This window comes from Lipophrys pholis (genome assembly GCF_963383615.2).
Source record: "Lipophrys pholis genome assembly, chromosome: 1".
Classification (NCBI taxonomy): Eukaryota; Metazoa; Chordata; class Actinopteri; order Blenniiformes; family Blenniidae; genus Lipophrys; species Lipophrys pholis.
The window spans coordinates 33706289-33724471 of NC_137635.1; the positions used below are offsets into that span (position 1 = coordinate 33706289).

General features: G+C 43.9%; 1 protein-coding gene across 1 annotated transcript in view; it reads left to right on the forward strand.

The window, feature by feature from the left end:
* Positions 1-2466: 2466 nt before the first annotated feature.
* chd7 (chromodomain helicase DNA binding protein 7) overlaps positions 2467-18183 on the forward strand; it is a 78960-nt gene continuing 63243 nt past the window's right edge. The window contains exon 1 of the mRNA XM_080477641.1: positions 2467-2924. The gene's annotated coding sequence lies outside the window, so the exon portion shown is untranslated. The remainder of the gene's footprint in view (positions 2925-18183) is intronic.

Consider the following 18183-nt stretch of genomic DNA (forward strand, 5'->3'; position numbering starts at 1 on the left):
AAGCAAAATATGTAGGATTTATAGTGACGACATGAGGCCGAGTGTCTTTTTCCAGTGCAAACACTCTGTGTGTCTTAACTCTGCACACCAGGAAACAAAACATAAAAATTGTGTGCAGATTTTATATCTAGGAAGCTGATGTGAAAAGGTTTTATTTTTTTTGCATTAAAGAAGGAAGTCAAAAAGTCAACAACGAATTGGAGTTAGGATAAAAACTGTGTGTGCGTGAGTGTGTGTGTGTGTGTGTGTGTGTGTGTGTGTGTGTGTGTGTGTGTGTGTGTGTGTGTGTGTGTGTGTGTGTGTGTGTGTGTGTGTGTGTGTGTGTGTGTGTGTGTGTGTGTGTGTGTGTGTGTGTGTGTGTGTGTGTGCGTGTGTGTGTGTGTGCGTGTGCAGGCCGTCCTCCTGAAGGCCAGATTGTCGCGATAAGCAAATCATCAGTGGTGTTGTCACATGCTGTTGGTCCCTTATGCTCCGGCAACATGCATCATCATTTCATCATTTCAGGTCAGTCCAAGTGATTTAAAAAAAATAAAAGTAATTATATAATTCACACGAGGTGTTATACTGAGTCCGCTGCCCTTCGGTCTGCGACGTTAGTTCACGTCCTTCTCATGGAAGTCTGCTGCAGCGCTGTGCCAAAACAGGAAAAAAAAGAAAAAGAAAATGTAAGGTCTGGGATTATTCCTGCTGGTCTTCATGATCTTGTGCAGTTTGTCCAATGGGAGTGTAATTTAATCAAATATTTCACTGTAAATATTTGGAAGATAGAACGAAGAAAGTTCCGGTTTCCAATCTACCGAGGACTCAGTTTAAAGGTTTTTCAACATTGTTTTAGTAAAAACGCAACTCGAGAAAAAAAAAGGAGAGAAAGAAAGACGTCTGGCACCGGACATGTAAATCCACAATTTTATTCAAATTTATGTCACAAAGTTGACGCCAACCGAGGGCGAGATGCTTAAAAACATCCCTCACTGACATAATGACGGAGATGTCAGACTTTCTTCAAGAGTTCGTCCCAAAGGAGCCCAAAATGTTCCTCCGTGCTCAGAGTTAAAGTCTTTCCTCTGGGCGCAGCTCAGACAGACGTTCTTGGTCACTTGTCCTGAAACATACAAACCGCTTTGGACTATTGTTACCGAGATCGGTAATCATCGTCCAACATTGTGTGTCAAACACGTCACTGTCTTTGCTTTTGAATGACGTTGGTGGTATTAAAGTCAAAATGTGTGGGTCCATTTTTTTTAATACTATATATTCCATTTATTTCTCAGTTTCAGAAGAGGCACGTCGTGTTTGGTCGAGAGGTTATTCCTTTTGACCACCGTCCAGAGAATCCATGGCCAGAGGCCGTTCGGGGGGGCCTTCCTGTGTGGAGTTTGCATGATCTCCCTGTTCATGTGTGCATCAGCGTGTGGGGTTTTCTCTGTGTATTTCAGTTTCACCTCAAACTCATGAGTTTGAGGTGAAGTGGTCACTATAAATTACTTGTGGTGTATGGCGGTGTATTTGCCCTGGGAAGGACATGTAGAAACTTTTCCAGAAATTCAGTAGGAATTGTCTCAGACTTTCAAGCTTCAAAGTGTAAATATGTGTATATAGTTACAAACCTTTCTTTCCTAATATTTCAATAAGTGGTCTAGAAAGTATTAAGGCCAAAACTGGAATCCATGCCAGTCAAAAAAACAAACAAACTGGCGGTGCAGCCGCATTGGGGTTCTTCTAGGAGCGGATGGGGGGGTCACGGACCCACAGCGGTCAGATGTGACCCGTCAGCTGTGAGAATCGAACCTGCAATCCAAAGTCCACTTCTCTAACCTCCAGGCTACCACTGCCAAACTGCCACTACTCCAAATATTAAGCTCCAATATCTGTACTGCTGCTGCATAGTTATTGATTTAGCCCATCAACAGTTTATTATAGATCCTAAGCATTCCCTAAAATAATATAATAGTAGAATCTTTACTTTCCTCAGCCTTCATTAGATTAGATAAACCCTTAATCGTCAAAAGATTTCATTGAAAGCTAAATAACAAGAACCAAATATTAAAAACATCCAGCTTCAAGCAAGTGGAAGGTTATAAAGGTCTTTACTGTCTTCAAATTTTGAACATTAAACTCTTTATTATACATGTGTTGACGTCTATGTCATATCAAACTGGATTCTTTACCAGAATTGTGAAACAATTTAAGATACTACACAAAAAAATACGAATATTTCGCATCCATTCATGTTAAGATGGATTCAAATGACAATTTAAAGATGAAAAACGTAAGGATGCTCTCACTAAACCGTTTTTTTTCCCCCTCTGGAAAGTTATTGGAGAAGAAAACGAGCCTCAAAAGGTTTCTGACATCCTGTTTTGAAAAATAATCACTTTTCAAAATGTGATTCTTGCCGTTTTGAACCGAAACCCTTCGCCTAATTGTACGCCCTTGTGTACTCGGAGATATTTTTCTTCCATCCTCAGATGAGAAGAACTCACAGCGAGCGTCGCACGGGCACGGCGAGGTCAGTGACCGCGCACGCCGCCTGTTTATCTATATGAGAGGTCCTCGGGAGCGCGCCCCCCCTGGCCGAGGAAGGTGAGCGAGTGTCTGGAGGGGAGGACTCGGGAGCGCGACCAGCCGAGGGATCGATCGGATTAAACTCGATTTGAGTGAAATTAACACAAAGGAGAGAAGAGCAACGCACACTAGTCGGCGAGGTCGCGGATGCGAGACGCGCCGGAGAATAATCTCATGAAAAACATAAAAACTTGAACTTTTTTTTCCTCTTTATTTATATTTCAAACTGAAAAAGGACCACGGTGGATTTTTTTTTCTTCTTCTTCTCCTCTTTCCTCTCGAGCGGAGATACTAAAGCGCACTAACGAGGAGTTGATGTGATAGAGAGAGAAAAACCCCGGAGTGAGCGAGCTTGCTGGGTAAGCGAACAAATACCCTCTTTCAATTACCCCATTTATTCTGTTTTTCGAGCACATTTAAGCGGGGCAAAGTGGTGGTTTCACGGTAGGCACCGGCTCTGAATTAAAACGGCTCAATTTTCTTCCTGAATAGTAAGTTTTCCATACTTTTTCTTGAGCGGACTCTTGAATCCACCGAGCGAGTTGTGGATTTCGAGTCGACTTTGTGTTTTTTTTTTTTTTTTCTGCTTTTTTTTTTTTTTAATCCATTCACGGGGAATAACTCGCTGGAAAAGCTCTCATTCTGGGCTCATTTCAGCTCGTTTTTTTTTCCCTCCCCTCTCTATTCTTCCCATTTGGCAGAAAGTCATTGAAGGTCCATGGAGCTGCCATGCCGACATGCTAACAATAGCAAGTTTAGCTTTGCCACCCGCTGCATCGCTCTCACACACACACACACACACACACACACACACAAACAGTCCCACTAGTGAGTTGAAAAGTGGAAGAAAAAAAAAAAGAATTCCCAGCGCGGCTCGGAACGGCTCCCCGTGTCCGTCTGTCCGCTCCCCGGACTACTTGCTGGGCTGGTTTTTTTTTCCCCCCTCCAGGAGTGAAATGTTGACTTAATTCAGTTTCAAAGTGGGGGGGTGCACTGTTAGCTGCGTTAGCTAATTGTGTCGGAGCCTGTGGGAGACACGAGGTGGCTCGAGCGTAGAGGTGAGTCACTAGCCGCCCGGAGCTCGCGAGCGCAGCTACGAGGGAGATTCCCAGCGGAGAATACTTGGCACATATCGCCTTCCGAAAAAACGCACCGCGCGGGCTGTGTTTTGGGGTTTTCATTCAAAAGTGTGCACGACAAGTGAATAGTTGTGTTGTTTTTTTTCTCTCCTTTCCACCAGAAAGGAGACAGTGTGAAGTGTGTGTAGTTTTATTGGACGGAGCAATGTGGAGGAGGAGGAGGAGGAGGAGGAGGAGGGTGGTGGTGGTGGTGGGGGCTGTGAGGCCAGGCGGGCATTCCATACAACCCTGGCTGTTTTTCTCCTCCACGTTTTATCTCGTTTAAATACTTTAAAACCCCCAGCGTGGTGGCTGTGGGAGCTGTAGTAGTAGGAGCGAAGGTGTGTGTAGGGGGGGGGGGGGGGGGGGCAGTTTTACTCTGAGCAGAAGAAGCCCGAGATGAGCGAGTCGCTCTCCGGTCCGGAACGACGTGCGAAGCGCCGCTGATAGGCTAATTAGCCGTGCTAGCCGCTGGAAGCTGGCCCAGCGCTAAAGGACGCAGAAGTTCAGCTAGCCTGCTAGCCCCCTATTCCCCCCTCCCCCCCAACATCCTCATTGTGTGCGGACCAGGACCACTTATTAGCCCCCGGAGCTAGCCACCATCCAGCCCGGTCCGTCTCCCCCCCCCCCCCCCAAAGAAAATCAACTTTTACGCGTCTCTCGCTACACTCTCATACAGGGTCGCTTCCTTGTTGTTGTTTAGTTTTTTTTAAACTCTTTTCCGCGTTTTTGTCTCTTCTTCATCTGCAGTTCGTAACGAGAGCTTGTTGGAGCTGTTATAATGTACCCGGTGACTGAAGTTTGGTAAAACCACTACAGCTACACTTGTTACTCGAAAAACGCAGCCGCACCAAAACACCTGCCGATGCCTCCATGCCCCCCCCCCCCCCCCGTTATTTTATTTATTTCTCCTATGGACACGCATCTCTGGGGTGGGGGTGGGGGGGTTGTTGCCGTGTGCTTCTTGCGCTATCCTGCCCTCTTTCTCCATTATGTGTTCTGTAATCGGTCAACTTGCATAATGGTCACCCTGTCGTTCTCACGCAACTCCCGACTGCTGCGCTACAACCCGGATAATAACAAAAGTATCGTCCACTTTTTTTTTTTTTTTTAAACACACAATGATCGCAGTTTATTCTCACGCGGTGTTTTTTTTATTTTTTATTCCGTCAAACACAGACAGTGTGCAATGTTTTTCCTTCTTCCTCCTCCTGTTTTGCCACAGAGCCAGGAGCTGCTACCCCCACCACCACCTTGTGTCTGTGAGCCAAGATGGCAGCTAGTTATGTTCAGCGGGCCACAGAGGGAGAGATAAGAGGCCCCGACCACACACACATGCACAGGCCCACAACAGATGTTCACCACTACTTGGTCTCTCTCTCTCTCTCTCTCCCTCTCTTGTTTGTCTCTCCGTCCTTTCTTGTGGTTAAAAGTTTACCCCCCCCCCCCTTTCAGCCACAAGGCTTGGTGAGTTGGTTTGTAACAGCAGCTGTCCAGGACCAAACTGGAACTCTAAACATAAAGTTGCATTTCTTCTTATTTCACTTGTGTGCAGCAACAAATCTTAACTTTTGTTGTATGGAACACATTCAGAAATGCTTATTTGCTTTGCTATTTGAGTTTTGTACTTGTAACAATAAGGAGCCTGTTGTTTTTTCTGTTATTTCTGGAAGTTTGTGATGCCGGAGTTGCTTGTATTTGCTTTGGCTGGCTTGCGTGGGAATTGTGCTTTTTATGCTCCCTGTTTGTCCTCTTAACATATGAAGGTCTGGAAATCACATAAACTGACCACCTCAAAAAGTCACTGGGACTTAAAATGTCTCCTATTAAAGATGCTGTTTTGCTTTTACTCTTCATGTTTCGTCCTTGCAACACGTGGTCTATGAGACGTGACTTTTGTGTCCTCCCCAACATGCAGGGGAATCCCCGGGGCCTTACACTGAGACTAGGTATGGGGATACACCACATGCAAAGCGGTGACTCGCGTCCCATGCAACAAAACATTAAGATACCCCAGTTAATTGAAATTTCGCAGCGTGACGCAATTAAATTTCCAGAGTAATATCCATGCGCTGATGCTCATTCTCCACATGTATACTCGATCCATTCTTATTTCTTTAACGATTCTAATGACCATGAAGATTTAGCCATGCAACTCTGCCTTTCACTTACTCACTGCAGTCACCGTAGTGTTTAGAGAAATTAAACCAACACTTAGTTTAGTGCAGGTTCTTCTCATGTTTGTCCCAAAGAGCTGCTCCCTGTTGTTTTGACCTATGAATCATTAGTGTGGTCAGTGTTGGTGATGCGAACATTTCACTATCGGTGTGGCATCATCTATTGACCTTTTCACCAACTCTCACTGTTTTCATGCAGCTCTGGGGTGGCTCAGATTAAAAGCGATAAACTTATTTGAGAGTTGGGAGAAGGGAGGCTTAGGGTGGTGTCGATGGTCTGTTTGAGAGGTCAGAAATCAGCTGTTGGCCTGTATTGGCATGCGATGAACACTACTACTTGTGCTTCACAACGGTGCCATTGTTCTACTCTGCTCGCAAAAATGAAAATGGCCATTGTTGTCTTGGCCCTTCCTTCTCTTTCTGCTCCTCCTGTGCCTGTTGTAGTTTGTATGCTTTGTAAATTCTAACGTTTCTGTTACGACTGAAGACGGTTGTTGCTCTGCGTCTGTCTGCTCACTGGTCACCCGCTGCAGATTGTCACCTGAACCAGTAGGACAATATTGAAGCTTCAACATTTGGACCTGTGGGTGCACATCGAACTCTGTCCTATCCGTGGCCTTGGGCTCTGACAAAAGGCATGACAATCCATCTGAGGAAGTGAACAGAAACCAGGTTGAATCATCCAAATCTGGACAAAATCAGATTTGGCAGTTGAGCTTTTTGCTCTCTGGAGATTCAGGAGGAAGTTTGCATGAGAAATACATTCACTTTCAGCATTGCACCCACCCTCCTAAAGTAATTTCTGTGGCAGACTTCATGCATTAGCACCCACTCACACTTTTCTAAGTCCACTTAGGTTTTGGGTTTTGACTTAGGAATTCAGATTTATTTGCAATATAGAAAGAAATGTGGTTTTACTTCTTGCTCAAGGTATTGCAAAGCAAAGACCTGTAAATATAGAGTGGTGTGGCTTATCCAGGTGCCGTTATTGCTTTGTCATAAGTATGACAAAAGTATTTTGGTTTGATTTATGATTGGATGTTGCAGAAACTGTTTTCATTGGAATATTGGTAGACAAAAATTCAAAACGTGTGATTTGTTGTTTTGTTTAGGAAGCCACAATTGAGGTCATCTTGCCACTACTACACTTATAGAACACATTTGGATTTATTTCATGCCCGAGCAGCATGTGGAGGTGCAATGAGCAGCAACAGCTCGTCATTTTGGAAGAAAAAAAAGCTTTAATTGCAGCTTTAACTCTGTAGCTCAACCCGACAGGAATATTTTTTTTTTTTACAAGAAGATAAATCCATGATGTTGATTTCCTCATTGAAATTGACAAAGATGTACACGCATTATGTTTTTGTTCTCTTCTTTGGTCAGTCGGGTTTTGAGATGAGTAGGAAAAGGGCATGGAGCAAGCAGCTTGAGCTCATTTATCAAGCAACAGCTGCTTGTTTTTTTTTTTTTTGAGAGACTCTTCAATGTGGTTCCAGGAAGCTGGTTTATCTAACCTGCTTTTCAATTTGCATACCTTGCAGGATTTTTTTTTTTTATGATATATTTATGAAGTCTGTGTGCAGGTTATGCCACCACTCCAAGCCTTATTTTTTTCTGTATCCCTTCACTGGCCAGAAATTAAACTTGAAAATCATCAGACAAACACTCAAGTCACTCCCAGTTGGGCAGAACGCTGTATTTTGAAGATGGATTACCCATATCGACAGGCTTGAAGACCAAGATCCGGCCGGTTGTGCTCATAGCTGGTCTGATAGCAGCGTGTAGTGGTTTAGTGGACAGTTTGGTGTTGAAAGGCCGGTGTTAGGTGTCTGAGCCAGAGTACTGGTGTTTGTTAGGGTGGCCATTTTGTCTGCTATCATCATGTGTCGTGGATGGCAGCCCTTTTAGCAGAGAAGAGAAGTGCTGCTGTTGTTTGCCTCCATCTCTTTCATCTTTGCCATCTATCGCTCCACCTCCACCCCTCAGCCACCCACCCACCCACTCACTCTCTGCCCATGCATGAGCCTCCCTCCTCTTCTTTCTGCTCTCCATTCTCACCCTTTCCATCTCTTTTCTCTATTCATCTTCCCCTGCCCGTCGCTTCCAGCCCTTCTCTTCCTCCCTCCCTACCTCCCCTCCAGCCCTCTCATTTCCAGCCAAAAGGTTAGCGGGGGTCTTTAGCACCGTGGTGACATTCAAAACTGAGTGTCATCACTGTCTCTCTTGCTCTCCCTCATCCCTCCCTCTCACCTGTCTCTCCCTCTGCCCCCTCCTCCTCTTCCTCTTCCAAGCTTGCCTCCCCCATCCCCCTATCCTCCTCCTGCAGCGAGGGCCTTCTGGACCAAGTGCTGTGCCTAGAAGAGAGGCTGGCATTAATACAGCTCTCAAGTATTTGTGTGTGGGCTGTACGTGTTTTCTGCGTGTGCTAGAGGAGACAGCATGTCAAGTATATCTCTGACCCATATGTGTGCTCGCCTTGTAATCTAGTGCTGACCTCTTCTATTGTGTCACATATCCTGTTTTTTTTCCTCTTCATCCTGCAATCTTCATGCTGCAAGAGGAACAAATAAGCAACGCTTAAACCCAAGGACTTTACACTTCAAATAAGTGACAGTTTTGTGTTTCAGCTGTTGATTAATCCCAATGCTGAAAAGCGGCGTCAACGCAGCGAAAGTCTCATCAGTTTGCACCCAATGCACGTCATGTATAATGGCACTGCCGTGGCATCAGTGCGTCTTCATACTGCTTTGCGTATTCCATCACCATTTTTCTCGGGTGATTCACATGGCCGATGAAAGGTTAAGTGCTGCAAAGCTTGTGGGACCAACATCCAGTATGAAAAATGGAGGTGGGTCAAAAAATAAGAATGGTTTGAGAAGAAAATGGCCTCTGGATGCAATGGAACAAATGACAAAACATTTTCCTGTCATATAATCTGTCTATAATCATATGCATTGCTTTTCCTTTATTTAATTTCTGGAATTGACTTCAGTGAACCAGAGTACCAGTAGCTGAATATTCATCCTGCTGACAAACCCACTCTACTGTACTTGTAGCTTCAAACCCGCAACGGAAGCACTTTTGATCCTGTGTGGAGCACACTGACTCTGGAAAAAGGTGTGCGAGTATCCCAGGGGAGAAGTTACCCCACAGCCTTATAGGAAGGGCTCTGGAAGTTAATTGGCTGTTAGTAGTAAAGCAGGCGGGGCAGGGAGGGAAACTGGCCAATCTCTGGGGACAAGCTCCAGACCTGCTTGTCCCATTGGTCTAAAAGAGCATGTCAATAGCAGTGATTGATTGGGTTGAGGTGGGGGAAGCATGCTATAGAGCCTGCTCTATAGTCTGTGTATGTGAGCTCTCCTGTTTGCTCTTGCATAAAAGGATTTTTAAGTGTTTTCAGTTTTCTGCAAAATTAATTGTAAAAACCCCCTCAGTGGAACTTCATATCAAGTTGATCATCGTCATGGAACTGAAAATCGAGATGGAGAATCAGAAAAGTACTGCATGTGATGCTTGCAAATGTTTCCAAAGCATCTTTTACTTTCACTGCAACGTGATGACAAATCCCACAAAAACCACTGGCTTTTTTTTTTTTTTTTTCAAGCTGAACAGACTTCCCAGTTAGTGACAAATCCTGTAATTTTTCAAAAGACTACCACCTTTGAACTTTTCTACCGATTGACAGGGTTTTCCCCCGAACCTGAAATTCTGGCAGCTTATGACTGCGATAAGTCATTTTCACTGGAGATAATTTCCCCTCACCTGCATTTGTTTGAGCTCAAATTTTCATTTAAGTTTACACTAAACGTTGGCGCATTGTGGCATGTGTCTTAGTGGTATATTGTAGTTATGAGTGATGCACACATTTGTGATGCTGCTTGTTTGTTTATTTTGTTTTGTTTTTTTGTGAGAAGAGGTGACAATGAAACAGAAGTCGGGAAAGCATGTTCGAAGACCAGCAGAGGTTTCCGCATTGGCTGCCATTGTGATCTTACCCTAAAGGCTGTATTATGCTTGACGCGTCCACGAGCTCCACATGGCTCCGTGCGTCCGAGTGGCCACGCCCCTCCGTGTGGCCCTGTTCACGCAGACGTCTAAGCTCCGTGCGCCTTAATATTTTTCTGACTACACGGACGTAGATGTGCGAAACAAGGCGGAGATGAAGTGGTGGAGGACTGAAGACTCGGTTTTGAAGACACAAAAAGCATAAAGTTGCACATCCTCACTGAAAACACAAGATTTGATTCATATATGCCAATTAGCTTCAGTGTCAGACTTAAACAGAGGGAAATTTAAATTTAAAACAATAGTTGCATGCTCCGGTCCCGCTCTAGACTTGCAGGATCACCTGCTGGAGAAGAGAAATCTACTTCTGCTCTAATTTAATACTGAGGTGGAAGTGTGTTTGCGATGCACTGCCCCCTGCCCCGTTCCCATATGAATGACCAGTGACTGCATGTTATGCCGCTACACTCTCTATTTTCAACTGTCTGAGACAAAAGAGAATCGTGGCGATATCATTGGTCTTGGCTCTAGGTCGGTGGTCCTACGTTGGTTCAAGGACGACCGTTTCCATGATCTTATGTCCAAAGATGAGCTGGGATAAAATTCTAACCGTGTCAGATATTGGGTGATTGTTCTGCTGCTGCGACCTACGTCAACTAACTAACCACCTGATCAGCGCGACACGGGCGCTAAACCCAAATAAGATGCTCCGTGGCCAAAACGTACTGAAAGTATTTGGGATGTAAACAAAAACTTTGGGGGCATTTCTCTCCCAACACAAAGACAACCTTCATGTTTTGTTACTTTCTTTTTCATGAGTGGACGGAGCATTATGACGTATTATTCTTGCATAATCACGTTGACTCGCGTACATTGAAGGCTACAATTCAGCTTGCCTTTTCATTGTGTAATCTGCACACGGCAAACTTCACGTCGTGCCCAAAGTTTATTGGGTTCATGTCGTATAGTGTGTGTAGCTGCAAACTTACAAGAAAATCCACATGAGTTAGTCAGCAGTGCCGCAGACTTTAAATAGTGATAAAACCTAGACTATGAAGGTTTTAAGTCTAAAGCTGAGAAATAAACCAAAGCTGTGTTGATCACATGACTCTAGTCTGAGCTGTAAAGTCGAGTCTCTGTTTTATAGGATGAGAAATTACAATTAACTTAAATACTATATGGGGCTGTCTGAATTGAAACCCATCTGTATAGAAGTCTTTTGCATAAGCCTGGTTACTGACCATATATTGACCCCTTAAGTAGATAAGTGGAGCAAACAGTCAATCTGAAAGTCTCACTCGTTGATTGGAATGAATTGTTCCCCTCATCAAAGCTTTTACTGCTGCACAAAGTTTGTTCACTGAATTGCCTGAAGTTTGTTTTTGTTCCTCATCTTCTGTCAGTTGACCTCCATGACACTGAACTCAATACTGGGTCCAGTACTGTTTGAAATCCCTAAGAGGACATTATTCCTATATTTTAATGCTGGTGTTACTGAAGTCACTGAGATTTTGAGTTTAAAAATTTTTGGTGTAGCAACGGAAAGGCTCCAAACTTCACAAAGCAAGTTTTGAAATGTATTTATACCCTTTTCAGAAGCTCTTACTTCTTGAAACATAACCACTGTAATTAATCATGTAATGATCAATGACGCCTTCTAGTGTTGTCGTAGCTTAGTTTTCGGACTCTCCCTTTCAGTAACTTCATTTACAGTCTCAGACAACATATTATCAACAAATGGCAATTTTATGTTTTGGAAAAAAGCCGTTTTGTGACACCCATCACGCTCATCCAATTTGCTGCATCTTTTCTCGAGAGTGATGCCTGCAGATCTCTTGATAAGATTTTGTTTGCATCAAATTATCAAGTGACTGGTGTTTTCACTGATCCGCTCAGTTTTTTGAGAAACTGGGAGTGATTAGATCTTTTTAAATTCTCCAACAGACCCAAATATATCCCCAAACTTCCCTGTAGAGGCTTTCAATAGATCTGTGAATCTCAACATGTGACATGACATTCTTGAAGAGCAGAAACAACTGTTGAATGTCGGAGGCTTAAATGTGTCACGTTCTACATGTCACTCCCAAACCAGTTTGCAAACATTTGCACCTAATCTGACAGCTCTGATCTTGAGTTTTGGTTCGAAGGTGGGACAACTACAGAGGCGTATTCACGTTCCATGTGACTATTCTGTTTCATAATTGATGTGAATTATGTGTTACGAAATGTAACAAATAGTTTTTTCTTGCCATTTACTTTCAATAGTTGAGTCAATCAAACGCGTGATCCTCTCTGAAATGGTTCTTATTAATGAAAACAAACAACTTGGGTTCTTACTCTTGCATTTAAGAGGGTCGAGTTGTTAATTTTTCTAATAAACAGGTGATTTCAGGAGATCAGTGAGTGTTTGGAAAGTGCATAACAGGTTCTCTCGCACATGGACACACAGAAGCACACACTCTCCAGCTCGCAGGTTCCTTAGCCACCCCCTGTGGCCTACTTCTCCTCGCTCTCGCTCTCTCCCTCTCTTGTGTCTGTCTCTCAGCCTCGATGTCCTCTGGGATCAGACTGAGAGCCGGCCAGTGGTTTTTCCTACCACATGGTAAAGGCAGGGAACAGATTGGATAAACACAGCCCTTTCCTGCTGACCCACCCCCGCCGCCCACCTCCCTTCCCTGGAACACATACACACACACACTGTCCATTAACAAAGCAGCCGTGCGTAAAATAACCAGATTTTCTCGAGCTTCACTGCTTCTTTCTTTCTTCTCTCGCTCTCTTGATCCTCACCCGCCTCCCACCCCGCTAACCCCCCTCTTCTCTTCTCTCTTCCTTCCTTCCGGGCCTCAAATCCCAGCCCCAAACACACGGCCCTGCATCCCCTCACTTGGGCGTAATTACACACACAGCTAGCCAGCTCCTGCGTGCTGTCCTCCATTTGGGAACAAAGGTATAAATTATAGTAGCTTAGATCCTTGTAGTAATGGGAAGTGGGTGGGTGCACACGTGTCCTCCAGAGGAAGGGGGAGATCACTCATTTTTCAGGTGTCTGGTTCAGTTCTAAGCTGTTGGTGTAGTTTGTCTCTTTGGCTTGGTTTTGTTTGTCTGTGCCTGTCTGTGTCTCAGAGGAAACGTGGTGTTGTTGACATGGCAGAGATTTCCTGTAGTAAAGCCTGGAGGCTACAGACAGTTTTGCTGCCAAAATGTCGTCGGCACAGACAGCGCTGCATTGAGCCGTTGTTGGCTAATCTCTCTGCTTTCTTCCTTCCTTTACTGCAGACTCACCCTGCGATCACCGGGTGATTTCAGAACTTTATGGCAAGATATGTTTTCCTGTGCATGTTAGGACATATTAAACTAATAAATGTCTGACATTGCAAAACTTTTTTTTTTTATTTTTTATTTTTTAAACAACTGGTAAACTCCGTTCTCAGATTTTACTTGGTGAATCAAAATTCATGCAACTATTTACCAAGATCTAGTAAGTTTTTCTGAATTTCAGAGCAGGAAAAAGGCAGAGGTGTGCCATGCTGGCCGCAGCGCCTCCTGGTTTTAATTCCAGCCAGGGTTTACACAGGAAGACGTCACACTCGGACTAGAAGAACGCATCACCTGATGCCCAGCTGTTTGGACTAAAAACTTGAAGTGTAAGACCGGAGATGCACATTTTGAGTGTGTTCCTTTCGTAACGTGCAGCTTCCTTGTCACTTAATGAACCAACATGGCAATTACAGCTCACAGTTATGTTTAAAGTAAAATATGAGAGGAGCTTTTTGTTTGGGGTTGTACACACTACTCAGTGTTTTCTGTGAGAGTTCCTGTTTGGGTTTCGGTTCAACGAAGACCCGTTTCTAATGCACTACACTGAGAGGCTGTGTAATGCTGCAGGCTGCCAGCGAGCCCATTCAGTTGCACTAACTTGGCAGTGATGTTTTGCGGTTACGGCTTGGCTGAACGGGTGGCCTCGATAATTGTGGTTTGACAGAGCTGCACAGTCGGTGTGAATTCCTGAGCCTGGCTGGTGAACGGCGGTTCATTTATCAGCTCGTCTAAAACTGTACGCATTAGAGCGGCTCGACGATTACTCGCGGTTCCAGGTGAGGTGGAACTCGTGGAGCCGTTAATTATGTTGTTTGAGTCATCAGCTCGCACACTCCCTCCCGGCAGTGACGGACCCAAACCCTCTTCATGTTCCTTCTCTGTGTTTTAACTGGAAACTGACAGCCACTTCAAGGTCAAAGTCCTGATACTGTATCTCCAGTTTTATTTTGGGACATAGTTTGTTTGGCGTTACAACACATTAGAACAATGAAAGAAAGGTCTTTTCCTTCCATCTTGTCCACTGTACCTTTTGTTTGATATCCGGATGCAGCTATTTTTTTGTTTTTGATCAGTTTTCAAACTAAAATGTTCAACATTTAATTCCTCCTGTTTCCACCATTAGAAATGGACCATCTTCTCACCATTTTTATTTATGATTAATGGAGAAATTTCATGAACAAGATTTCCAGTGTTAGAAGTTTGAAAGACAGCTTAATTATCCTGAGATAAGCCTTAATGAAAATAATCATTCGTTGAGCTTTGGATTAATTATTTTTGTTACGACAACAAACTTGATGGGGAACAATATTTTTCTAATCCTCCAGCTACAAGTGTTGTACTCGGACATCTACACTTTTAATATACATCCAGATTGAACCTGATGGAACAAGCTCATCTTGAAGCACTCGAGAATTCGTGTGGTCCTTCTGACAAGTTTAATTTCTCCCAAAAATTGCATGAAAAATGATGCAAGTTTTGTAGAGAAAACACCATAAATATGCAGACAGGTTTCACTGCAGACTGTGGCTCAGTCTTGGACTGTCCGCAAAATGATGCACAAAGGATTACTTGTGAAAGCGCAGGTACTGGTGCACCGCTAATAACAGAGAGGAAAGATGGCTTTATCAGATGGGTTATGGCGGGTTTTGTGAATCACCCCCCTTCTGACTGACCCCTGATGTTTAGAGGTTGAGCAAAGACTGACTGTCACCTCGGAAAATGCTGATAAACATCATTGTGGTCTTGTGAAGCCACATAAGTGAAAACAGGCTCTTCGCTGTCGCGGTACCTTTTTTTTTCTCTCTCGCTCTTTCGCTGAAAAGTACAGTAGCTGCTATGCTGTTAACACACAGATTTAAGTATCAAGCACCTGTTAAAGAGACGGGCAGCGTCGCCCTGATGCTATGGTGCCGTTGTGATTTACTTGTGATAATCTTGACTAGGGAAAAAGTGTGAGAAAAATCTAAGACAAGTCGAAATTGATCTTCAGACTTAGGCCCCGTTTACACGACAACAAATTCGAGTGTATCTGCAAAACTTTCTTCACTTTTGGGGGGTCCGTTTACACGACACCAGTTTGCAGATGCACTGTATCTGCAAAGTTTTTAATCCAGCTCCCAAGGTGGAAAGATTCTTTCATGGGCCGCTATTCCCTTCTGCAGAGACTGCAAGAGGCTACAGAGCCTGTTACTGCGCATGTGCATCTCTCCCCCTCCCTCCTGCTCTTTCAGTTGTAAACAAACGGTGGCCCGTAGTGGTATGAATCGCTGTCTATATTCTAGTTTTATCGTCCATATAAGTAGTTTAATAGTTGAGACTCACCCCTGATAGCATCCGATGCGTCATCAGTCCATGTGGATGTCGGGTGCTCTCCATTTTCTTCACGTTTATAGTGTTTTGTTCGCTGCACACGCGTCTGTGTAGTTTCATTACAAAATCAAGCAATAGCGCCCTCCAGTAGCCCGGCATACTAACTACACCGTTGTCTGTGTCTGCTGCTGCAGTGTAAACACACTCATTTTTTTTTTTTTTTCCGGATTAGGTGTTGTCACGTGAAACGTTGTCATGTAAACAGGGCCTCAGACAGTGTACACTAAGTTGTCAATAATGTTGCGAGTTGAAGTAGAATCATCTTTGCTCTATGTAAATGTTAATGGTCTAAAGAGAGCCCTGTCTTCCGGGGGGTTGGGGAAATGCAAGGGGCAGTGTTGGTGCCGCATGCTGCTCAAGTTGCCGTTCAAAAAATAAAATATGAGCCATGAAGTCCAGCGTGAACGCTCGCCAGATGGCCAGAAACTCCACAGCCGTTTTTGTGCACCTGGGAGTAATACGATGAAGACAGAAATCATATGTGCACTTGAAATGCATTTAATTAGCTGGCGATTTACGTTCCTAGATTACAGCAGGAAAGCACAAGTCTAAGGCAGAAAAGTTGAGCTGCAGTTGCCCCCCCCCCCCCGACCACATCTGTCTGTGGGTCTCACTATTGACTTACTTCCGCTTGGCTCTTCACCAAGCATGAGTAGTGGCAGGGGGAGCCGGGAGGAGCATGGAAGGCTAAATACCTCATCCTTTGATGAGATTTGGCGTTTAAAGCGGCACACTGACCGTTCACCTAATTCCCTCCGCAGTGACAGCTGGGTATCGGTGCCAAACTGTGCACGTGTTTGCATGTATGGATGTGTGCGCGTTTGTGTGTGCACGTGCACATTTGCTGGCAAGGATGAGGCCGGAGCTCAAACTCAGGCTGAAATGGCAGAGGAAGTGAGCACAAAGCCCAAGAGAATGACGAGTTCATCTCCAACACTGAACATCTCGGGAGTAGAGAGAGGAACAACAATATAAAACGGAAGGGATGAGATGAAACAAAACAAGAGATCAAAGAGGTGAAGTGCATGAGAAAGCCATCCAGCTTTGTCCAGTGTGCAGAGGAGTGTCATCGTATTGGAGGTTAACGTCAATGGCCACTCAAAAGATTGTTAGGATGAATGAAAGCAGGCAAGAATCTCTTGTCTTGATACTTTGAATTTGTGCTGGGATCCACTATAAGAACACACACATACACACACACACACACACGCGCGCCAGTAAACTGCTCATACAGTGCTATCTATTTTGTTTTGTGCAATTCATGGGCTAATGTGGTGTGCGTCTGACAGAGCTGACAGGAAATCAGTTGCCTTCATAGTAGCTTGCTGCAAAGGATGTAAAATTACACTCAATTACTCTCACCTGCCTCGCAAACGCTCAACTTTTTCCCCTTCCTGTGGTGAATGAAATGCAGTAGTGTCGTATAACTGCTGCTTGCATTATAATCTAGTGGTGGGTTTTCAGATGCAAAGGCTGAATCATACTTTGATAAATTTTCACTGAAATCAGTGAAGTTTTCTTGTAATTCATCTCTGCGAAAAAAATGTTAAACAAGAATTCCCTTTTCAGATTTTCCTCTCTAGATCTGCAATTCTTTGCCTCAAAGATGTTGTTAAACCCTGTAATCATAAACAGAGGTGGACTTTTTGTTGTTTTTTCCCAGCAGTCCAATAATACTTGTTACAGCCACACACCAGCCTGCATCACGAGCCATGTGTGTCATTGCCTTTATTTAGTGTCACTATACGTCAAACTGGAACTGGCACAAGAGTGGACCATAAAGTGAAGCGCTTCTATAGGTGTATTTGCAGATTTCACGCGAGCGGTTCTCATGGAACTCTTAAACAGGGAATGTCTGAGACCTGCCCTTATCAGATTGTGTCAGGTGAAAGAAAAGTGGTGTCAAGATGGGGGTGAAGAGGAGATGACACAAATGATATCTGAGCCAAGCTCAGAGACACATTGCACATTCATCATTGCTGCTTTATATGGTGCTGATAACCTTTTACCTGTTGGTTTGAGTATGGGGAAATTAATTTCCTATACTAATTGTTACTGCAATGCTGCTTTCTGGAGCATCTGCTACTGTAATACAAACTACATGTGCAGTTCCTCGTTTTTATACCTGTCCTAGCTACTTTTAGTCGTGTCGCAGAAAATCATAGTTGAAATCATAAATGGTAAGTCATTCAATTAAAAGGTTTTGATGAGTGATCCGTAAATATAGGGCAAGACCTGGCGGGAGTGATAGGGCACCCACTAAAATAAATAGTAGGTGTTTTTTGAAGGATATTTCCAGACTGACACATAAACACAGTTATTCCAATTATGAAATCATCAAAAATTTATCAAAATCCCACACGCGTCATCGTTTGTATTTCAAAAAATGTCTATAGGCTTAAATCCTTTTTAATTTTGGCCCACGCATTAAGTTATACCATCTGACTATGCAATCTGCCTAAGGACACGCTGTGACAAACTAGACATTCCTCGGTGTGTTAAAAGCAATACTGCCAGATACAGTAGTTTTCTCTTCACAGTGCACATGTTGAAGCTGTTTTTCAAACATTCTACCACGCTAAAGCAAGTGAGAAAATGCTTATCTGTTTATAGAAAATAAAAAATAA